Source organism: Phocoena sinus, chromosome 5 (assembly GCF_008692025.1).
Source record: "Phocoena sinus isolate mPhoSin1 chromosome 5, mPhoSin1.pri, whole genome shotgun sequence".
NCBI classification, from domain to species: Eukaryota; Metazoa; Chordata; class Mammalia; order Artiodactyla; family Phocoenidae; genus Phocoena; species Phocoena sinus.
This window is the reverse complement of record NC_045767.1, coordinates 75786171-75796245: the sequence shown is the minus strand read 5'-3', so window position 1 is coordinate 75796245 and position 10075 is coordinate 75786171.

Below are 10075 nucleotides of genomic sequence, written 5' to 3'. Positions count from 1 at the left end.
TTAATTTAATTAATTAATTAAAAAAAATCTTTATTGGAGTATAATTGCTTTACAATGTTGTGTTAGTTTCTGCTGTACAACAGAGTGGATCAGCTATATGTATACATATATGCCCATATCCCCTCCCTCTTGCATCTCCCTCCCACCCTCCCTATCCCACCCCTCTAGGTGGTCACAAAGCACTGAACTGGTCTCCCTGTGAGAAGCAGCTGCTTCCCACTACCTAGCTATTTTACATTTGGTAGTGTATATATAACAATTTTCTTTTCTGCATATGTGTGTAAAAAGTATTCTGTGATTCTTGAAGATCATTTAAGTCCTCGTATTTTTCTCAAATAACCACTGTTAAATTCTGATGTGTATATCTTCAGTCTGTTTTCTGTACACAAGCATACACATAAAGACATTTTCCAACTTTTTGAAACGAGCTCATAAAGAATTTTAGGGATGTTTGTAGTCTGGGGTCCTCATTTTTAGACCCTGAAGAATTCTTGTAACTGAATATAAGAGCTAGTGCTACATGTCACTCCAATTCATTGGAATTTGGCTTTTGATTTTAGGAGCTAAGGAAGGGTGAAAGATAATGTCACATACTGCATTGCATTCAGCAGTGTTTCTAGATCAGAGAAACTGATTTAGATAATTCATCTTTCTTGAAACTCAATTTGGGTGTCTTCCTCCTTCCCAACCTCCCCCAGGCAGTTCTTTAATTCAGAATAGCATTTATTGAAAGGCATAACTCAGAAAGAATGGGAGAGTTGCCTCAATACACATAAAAAGCTTATCTTCTTTTTGAAGCTGTAATTCTTTGTATCAAAATGAATTGTTGTTACCAGACTGTTGACTTCAGACTCTTTTACTTGCTTGACATTTACTTCAGCAGTAGCTAGGAACATTTCAAGCTGTAAATATTGAATTAAAATTTGAAATACTCTATGGAGGAGGCTTTAAGATCTTTTTATGTTGTAGGTGCTCTTACTTTTGGAAGACTCACCCTGAATCATGGCGAACACATTAAAATGTACTGCCATCTCACATATTTTTTTGGTTGAAAAATATTTAAAAGTATTTTTAATAACATTGAGTTTGCTAAGAATAAGTTTGTTCTTATGAGTTATACTTTTAAAATTTCTCACATATTCTTATACTTTTTAGAAATCTCACTGTGAGTATAGTACCCGATGCATGAAATAGTCCTGAAGCTATAATGTCTTCATTTCAAAGTTTCAGAAGGATCTTTTCTGTTCTCATGAACAAGAGTTTAACGTGATGTTTCTCTGCTCTGGCTGCACATTAGAATCACATTCGAATGCAAAACCAAAAATCTGTTGGTCAGGTTTTCCTCGCAGAGATTCTGATTTAATTGATGTACGATGGCTCCAGGTACCAGTATTTTTTCAAAGCTCCCCAGACCCAGGAGAGTCTAATGTGTAGTCAGGATTGGGAATCTCTGTTTTGTTGTTAATAAATAAATTATCTAATAAATAAAAAAGTGGATAAAATAATTTAATAAATTTATAAATAAGACTAATAAATGTCCAATAAAGCCTCTAATAAAAACATGAACAGTATATCTAGTTCAACTACTTTTAGAGAGTCTAAAATTCTGGTGTTCGCATAGATATGTCATAATTCACTTGCTACTAAAAAGTAAATTAATAATTAGCTGAATGAATAGGGATTGCTCAGAAATCTGCCATCTGTACTCAAGGAGCAGGACTCTGGTACTCTAGCAGGTTTCTGGGTACAGAGTGTGAGGTGAGACCTCATGGTGTTGACATCTTGGGAAGACTCTGCCACAGTCACATGCTAGAAGACATTCTGTGCTGCTAAGTGTGGTTGTGAAGAATCTTTTCAGTACTTCTTCAAGAGGCAAATAATCAAGACCTGTCTTTAGTGGCTAATGACTTGTTGACTAAAGACAGGAGACTGAGTTGAATAATCTCTTAAGGGCCCCTATAGTTCTGTGAGTTCCGTTTCCTGGGAGGGACAGCATCAAGGAGTTAGTTGACTTGCAGTCTCATAAGAATCATTGTCAGGAGCAACTCCAAATATGACCCAACATCAGTTCCTCATGGTACATGATTATGAGGTGAAAGACAGTAACTATTTGATATTGGAGATCAGGTCAGGAAGAAGAGTGTAGAGACTAGGAGGATAGTTTGGGGTCAACACATGAGATTGATTGATTTTCAAATGTATTATTCTAGAAGTTGAGCCAAGAGATGGTCAGAACTTGATGGTCAGTTTAATATAAGAATAAATTAGAAAGAACAAATGTGTTAGGAAAGGAGAATTGGCAATATTGAGTGATGCTTGGGATGGGAGGGATGAAAGACAAGCAGTAGCTTTTTAGTGACTGTTTTACCAAGAGGTGTATTTTTTGAGAGATGAACTAGCACGAATCTGCTTTAGAGTGTAGCTTTGGATTCATCCTGCTTTGGCTCAAATCCTGGCTCTACCACATGCAAGCTACATGGCAGTGGGCAAGTTACTTAACCTCTCTGAGCCTTAGTTTCCACATCTAGGAAGTGAAGATAATAATAGTACCTACTTTGTAAGACAGTGTTGAGGATTAAGGGAGTCAACACATGTAAAGTGCTTACAACAGGGCCTGATTTATTAAATGTTAGTTATTTTTATGATACATTATGATGATAACATTGGAAGAAAGGGGAATATTTCCAGAAGACCAAAAAGGTTTGTCTTCAATTAATTGGAAGGTTAGAGAAAACAGCTATGAAAGCTACACTAAACTGGTCCTCAATCTCACAATATAATGAAGAAGACAGATACACAGACCAAATAAATTTGATATAAAGCAGGATATCATATAGCTACAACAGATATAGAATAATGCATTCTTGGAATATGGGGAATATAGTAGTCATTAGTTGATTGTCTCCTTAACATTCATATCCTCCTACTTTCTATAAAAACCTTCAGATTTTTCTTTGAGAAACAGTCCCTTCCGCATTTCAGTGATGTGGTTTTGAAGTTATTGACCCCACTTCTAATTGCAGGTGTGGACTCTGATTAACCTAACCTTACTGGCATCCTTCTTGTCTACTATGGTCTAAATGTTTTTGTCCCCCAACATTCATATGTTGAAATCGTAACCCGGAAGGTGATGGTATTAGTAGATGCAGCCTTTGATAGGTGATTAGGTCATGAGGGTGGAGCCCTCATGAATGAGATCAGTGCTGTTATAAAAGAGACCCCACAGAGCTCCCCAGCCTTTTTTGCCATGTGAGGATACAATAAGAAGTCTGCAACTTCAAAAAGGGCCCTCACTCAACCATGCTGGCACCCTGATCTCAGACTTCCAGCCTCCAGAATTGTGAGAAATAAGTTTCTGTTGTTTGTATGCCACCCAGTCTGTGGTGTCTTGTTATAGCAGCCTAAATGGACTAAGATACTGCCCTAGTAACTGGTATAAGGATGAGCAAATGAGACGCAAGAGAATGTTTGCTGAGGACAGAGTCTTCCTCAGTTTTTCTCAAGAGCTTCTGGCAAAGGATTTTCTGTGGAGAGTGTGGTGTGAAGATATACAGCCTTTTTTTTTTTTTTTTTTTTTACAGTGAGCCTGAGGGCAGAATTGAGAAACTTATACAGAAAAATAGCAGGATGACACACTGAGATTCTAGATAAAACTATCTGAAATCAGCCCAGAACTTACAGCAGCATGATCCTATACATTTAAGCCAGATTGAGTTGGTTTTTTCTGTTGCTTACAATCCAAGGAATCCTAACTATTGCAGGTAGGGAACGAGTAATTCAGTTGGCCAGGGGTGCAGCAGTAGGGATTGAAGAGACTTCTTGGGGCCTGGTTTTGAAGGGAGGCCAGTCTCCTATAGGCAGATCTTGGAATAAAGTACATTCTAAGCAAAGAGAACATATATTGGGCAAAGCCTGGAGACGAGAGAGTAAAAAGCATTTTTTGGAAGTGGCCAGTGGACTCTATATGGCTGGAATATAGAGTATGTCTATGGTATACTAGAAGATAAGCTGAAAAAACAGGAAGCAGGCGAGGAATGAAGCTTTGAACACTAGGCTTAGGATTTGGGGCTTTATGCTGTGTGCAAATGCCAACTGTCAAAGATAAAGGACAGATGAACCTTGTGTTTTAGGGAGATAACTTTGGCAGCAGAGTGATGGATGGATTGGAAAATTCCAGGACAAAGGCAAAATGGTCATGAATCAGGGCAGTCTGGTGAATGAAAATAGGGGATAGATATGAGAGATATAAAGAATGTAGACAAGATTGGTTTGGGTGGGAGAAAAACATCAGGGGAGTAACACAGCTGCAAGGTATGGAGTATAAGCACTTGGAAGGACTGCGCTTGAGGGTGCTGCAGGAGGCAGTACAGGAGTAAGAGAAACAGTGCTCAGTTTTGTACACTTTGAATTTCAGAGCCTGGTGGGATGTACACAGGCAGATATCCAGGAAGGGCTGGAGGTTAGAGTCTGGAGCTAGGGTAGAAACCAGAGCTGGAAAGCACAACTTTGCATGTTATCCCCATAAAGAAGACAGTCGAAGGCACAGGGGGAATGAGGTCCCTGAGAGAGTCATGGAAGAGGAAAAAGGATGATGACCAAGAATGATTTGGAGATTCCCTATGTTTAAGGTTGAGCAAAGGAGCTTAAGCCAGTGAAAGGCATTGGCTGGAGAGGTAGGCGTGTACAGTGTAATGAGAATCAAGCAAAGACAGAGCTTTAGGATGGGGTGGACAATGGAATGGATGTGCTGGAGATGCTGGGCAGAGTCAAAACTGAGGAGAAGCTATTGTATTTGAGAAGAGAAGATGCGGGGTCACCTCTCTCTTTCCGGAACTTTTTTTTTTCTTTTTTCTGTACGCAGGTCTCTCACTGTTGTGGCCTCTCCCGTTGCGGAGCACAGGCTCCAGACGCGCAAGGCTCAGCGGCCATGGCTCACGGGCCCAGGCGCTCCACGGCATGTGGGATCCTCCCGGACCAGGGCACGAACCCGTGTCCCCTGCATCAGCAGGCCGACTCTCAACCACTGCACCACCAGGGAAGCCCACTTTCCAGAACTTTTACAATGAGGAATGGTAAAAGTAACCAACAACCAAGTAGCTTTAGGAAGAAGCAAGGTCAAGGTCCTTATTTCTTAGGATAAGGAAATCTAAGTGTTTTTGTATACAATCCAAAGACCATTTTAGTGTCTAATATTTTCTATGTGTTGCTTTGTTACAAGACTCATTTTCTCTACATCTGGAACTTCTATTTATATCATGTGGTCAGATGCATGAAATGACTCCCTTATGGCCTTTCATCTGCCTATAACCAGCCTGACTAATTTTGGGATGATTATCAGTTAGATCTGAAGTTGTATTTTTTACTTTATTTAAAACTGTCTCTCTGTGTGAGGTGTTCTTTGCTGAGTTCTGCTTGGTTTTATTATGTTCACCAAAGCAGTAACGTATGAGAAATGAATGTTCAGAAACACACAGAAAGAGAATTTTTATTTGTGCCTCAAGGGACTCCTCACCAATGTTTTGGAAACTCTGGAAACTAAATTTCTATACAAAGACCATAAAACTTTTCTGCTCCCATTGATTAGCTGTCATTGCTGGTGAAGCAACACTAGTGGAAAATGCTATCTTTATTCTGGAGAAATGTGAAAAGCACTGAATACTAATACACCTAAACTGGAAGTGGATATATTCTTCTGTGAGGGATGAGTGACTTATAATAATTCTCTAGGAAACAAAAGAATTTGTTTTTGCACTGTTCAGTTCCTTGAAAACTTGAGAAACTTTTAAGAGGGGAGATGACATTAATTCACTGGAAAATGGTTACAACCTGCAAAGGGCACAGACATAAAATTTGGGACACACATTTTTTGTATAGCACATGCAAACCTTATAAATCCTCTTTTTCTTTTTCTTTGTTACTCAAAATAAAAAAAACAAAACTCCAATCTCCACTGATTAATAAATTAAGAACTTTTTCACTCTGTGTCTATGTTGATGTTGTATAGTTCTATTTATTCCAGTAAGTTGCTTCCTGTAAAGGTAATTGTGATGGATACCCAAGAGGCATGTGATTCTGAGGGGGGAAAAAAGTGAAGAAGAAACAAAGAACAGCAGAAATGGAAATAATAAAAATAATTTGAACTTTATCAAAGTATTGAGAAGAGAGGATGCACAGAGGCTGTGCTAGGCATTGAAAATACAAAATAGATTTGACCTAAACTCCTGCTTTTGAGGGAGAAACATTCACATAAACGTAGTCATATTATCATATATCATATCATAAAAGTGCTGTGTGTATATAGGAAAAAGAAAGTAATTTCCTGGCTCTGTGAATAACAAAATAGTCCAAATTAATTGGTCTAGGATAAAGTATAAATTCAGTATAGCTCTGGATATATTTATTAAGTGTATGACTGTTATTTAAATGTGAATTTAAGAATGATTTGTAAGGTACATTTTACATAGCTAGTACATATCATTTGAACCCCACAGTATTTTTGATGATAGCTGTATTTAACTACACATATCATGATAAGTATGTAATGTACAGGGTACATTTTACTAAATAAGCATCAACATCATGCATTTCACCATTCTTATTATACCTTAACCACCATCCTTCTACACAACCACCTGCTCGAGTAAGATGTAACCTCTGCCTGTTTTTTCTGGGAGGATCTCAATTGAAGAAGGCAGTTGAATAAAAAGCTAAAACTTTACTTGGGAAGGACATTTGAGCTGGGTATTGAAGGTCAAATAAAAGTTTTCTAAGACACTAAAGGACAAAAAAAAAATCCATGGCAGAAAACAAATACCCCAAATGCCCAAGTGATTATGTACATAGGAGCAACTGCTTCTCTTTGAAGGGGTAAGGAGGTGAAGATCCAGTTGGGCTGGGGTTCCTGGGGCGGGGGAGAGGGAGATCTAGTTACCTGCCTTTAATTCTGCCTTGATTGTCGCAGAGTGATTCTCCTAAGCCACCCTTGGCCTTCCATCCACCTAGGAAAATGGAAGCCATCATCATGGAGAGAGGCTGAGGGAGCCAATGGCATCTATTGACTCAGCCTCACCCCTTGAAGGAGACCAGTCCTCATCAAGAAACTATGTGCTTGGGGCTTCCCTGGTGGCGCAGTGGTTGAGAGTCCGCTTGCCGATGCAGGGGACACGGGTTCGTGCCCCGGTCCGGGAAGATCCCACATGCCGTGGAGCGGCTGGGCCCGTGAGACATTGTCGCTGAGCCTGCACGTCCGGAGCCTGTGCTCCGCAACGGGAGGGGCCACAACAGTGAGAGGCCCGCGTACCATCAAAAAAAAAAAAAAAAAAGAAACTATGTGCTTGAATTATACTCCAATAAAGATGTTTAAAAAAAAAGAAGGGAAGCATGTTAAATAAAAATATTAAACTATTCCCTTAAAAAAAAAAGAAAGAAAGAAACTATATGCTTGGAGGAATCTGTCTTGGATGTTTACTACCTCTCTGCTTTTAAGTCCTGATTCCACTACTTTTAGTTGTGGGACTTTGGAAAAGTTACTTAAACCTTCAAATCTCATCCCCCACCCCCATATGAAAATAATTATAATATCTTCACTGAGTTATTGTAAACATTACAATAAGTTAAGCGAAAGAAAATGCCTGGCATATAGTAAGTGCTCCAAAAATCGACTTATTATTATTATTATAAAAAAAAAAGCAAAGAGTGTCTTGATTTTTAACCAATCATTAACTAATGGTGAGAAAACTATGCATTGATTGTTTGCAAAGAGATAAAACAACTTTTTTTTTCTTTTTTGCAAGACTTTTAGGAAGGCAAAGGAACATTTACTTAAGGATAAGCAATTCCTTGTCTTCACTCTTCTTCTTCATGGAGAATTGCTAACAGTGCTTGCTGCCGTCATGGGATGTTGCAAGGATGAAGCAAAGGATGCAGCGAAGCATTCAGAACAGTGCCTGCTCACAGAATGTGCTCCGTGAGTGTTGGCTACTTTTATTATTTTCTAACATCCTTCTCTGGTGTTATGTGGATTTTCAGTTGGTTACTTAAATTCCCTGCATGCTTTCCACTTTTTAAAATTGTTGTATTTTGGGCTTCCCTGGTGGCGCAGTGGTTGAGAATCTGCCTGCCAATGCAGGGGATACAGGTTCGAGCCCTGGTCAGGGAAGATCCCACATGCCGCGGAGCAACTGGGCCCGTGAGCCACAACTACTGAGCCTGCGCGTCTGGAGCCTGTGCTCCGCAACAAGAGAGGCCGCGACGGTGAGAGGCCCGTGCACTGCGATGAAGAGTGGCCCCCACTTGCCACAACTAGAGAAAGCCCTCGCACAGAAACGAAGACCCAACACAGCCAAAAATAAATTTACAAAATTGTTATATTTATCCTTGTGAGATATAGCAAGCAACTATATGGGTGAGTTTGGGGAGGGTACATAGGCATGCACATTTATATAGTAACTGAGATTTTTCCTGTGCAGGTGGCAAGTAATGAAGTTCTGTTTCATTTGTCTCACCAAAAGAATGGGGAGTTCGTTTTATATTTATTAGAATGTAAGACTTGATGAATGAAGCCAAACACTGATAGAAACATCCAAGGCGAGCCTGGCTTTGTGGTAACAAAACCTTCTTTTCCTTGAACATACAAAAATGTTTTAAGTTTAAGTTAAAAATAAGTCACACAGAGAGAAAAATACACATAGGTGTGTAAGGAAGGTGGATAATTAGAGATAAAGGGTGCTCAGGATCTCCCAGTGCATGATCGTCATGAGTACAATGGGCTATGAAATCCAGCCAACATCTGGCAAGGTAGTCAGGGCTCTGGTAAGTTAGAGCATAAACAAATATTGGAAACAAATTAAGTGAAGTAAACAGGAGAAAGTGACATGCAAATACGTAATCAACAAATGGCAATACTTGAAAACTATAACAGCCACTAGAAGGGAGAGTTGAATCTTGATCCATATATTTTATTTGTCAAAGTTACACTTTCTCATTTTGACAAAATGCCATAGAAATACATGAAGTAAAAAGTGCAAGTTCCCATCCACTTGCCTCTCTGCTTCAACCATTTCCCAGAGGTAATGTCAAGACCAACTATGGAAAAGTCAATGGTATTATACAAAACCGGCCAGCACTTTGATTATAGTTACTTAAAACAGGTTTTTTTAATCATGGAAAATTTTAAATGTGTAACTGTAGAGAGAATAGTAAAATGAACCTTTATGTACTCGTCATCCAACTTCCTCAGTTATTAACCTTTTGCTAGCCTTCGTATTTACTTTTTTAAGATATGAAGTCCAAAATACTGGTGGCAATGGAACAAAAGTTGGCACTGTGGAGTGTAATTTATGCAGTATGCTTTGATGATATGAACAATTTATATGCTTTGTGCACAAAGCCCGATGAAGCAGCTGGAGATACAGAGCACTCTGTGATTAAGTTAAATTTGCCTTGGGTGGAGCTATTGTGAGGACTGCTCATTTCTGCTCACGTTCACCACTGTAACCCTAGTCTCTCCTGTAATATCTAGCACGTAGTAGGACCAGAAGCTGTTGTTGAAGAAATGAGCCTTATTTACCATTCAGATCTTAGCAACATGAAGGAGGTAGTATAATTAATCTTTGCACAGTGTTTCCCAGTGTGCACTGGGTGCTTACTATGTGCTAGGTGCTTGTGATTACTAGGTATTGGGTCAGGCTTTATGTGCAGTAACTCATTCAATTCCTGCAAAAACCCTAGGGAGAAGGTTCTATTATCATATTTTGTGTTTCATAGATATGCAACCAGTAAGTTGGTCAAGATCATGTGGATAGTAAAGCGGTAGACCTGGGAGGCAAGCCCAGCCAGTGTGGCCCCTGTGTACTTAGCACCACTCTTGGCTGCTTCACCCCCAAAGGTGTCTGAATACCATTTACGGGGCACTGAACACACTTGCCTACTTTGATAGATGGTGATCTTACCTGTACTGTCTGATTAACTCACAAATCACTCCTTTGCAGCAGTGCCAGGTAATGGGAGGGTGTTGCACATGGAACAGACTTAAAAAAAAAAAAAAAAGAAAGAAAGAAAACAAAAAAAACCCCAC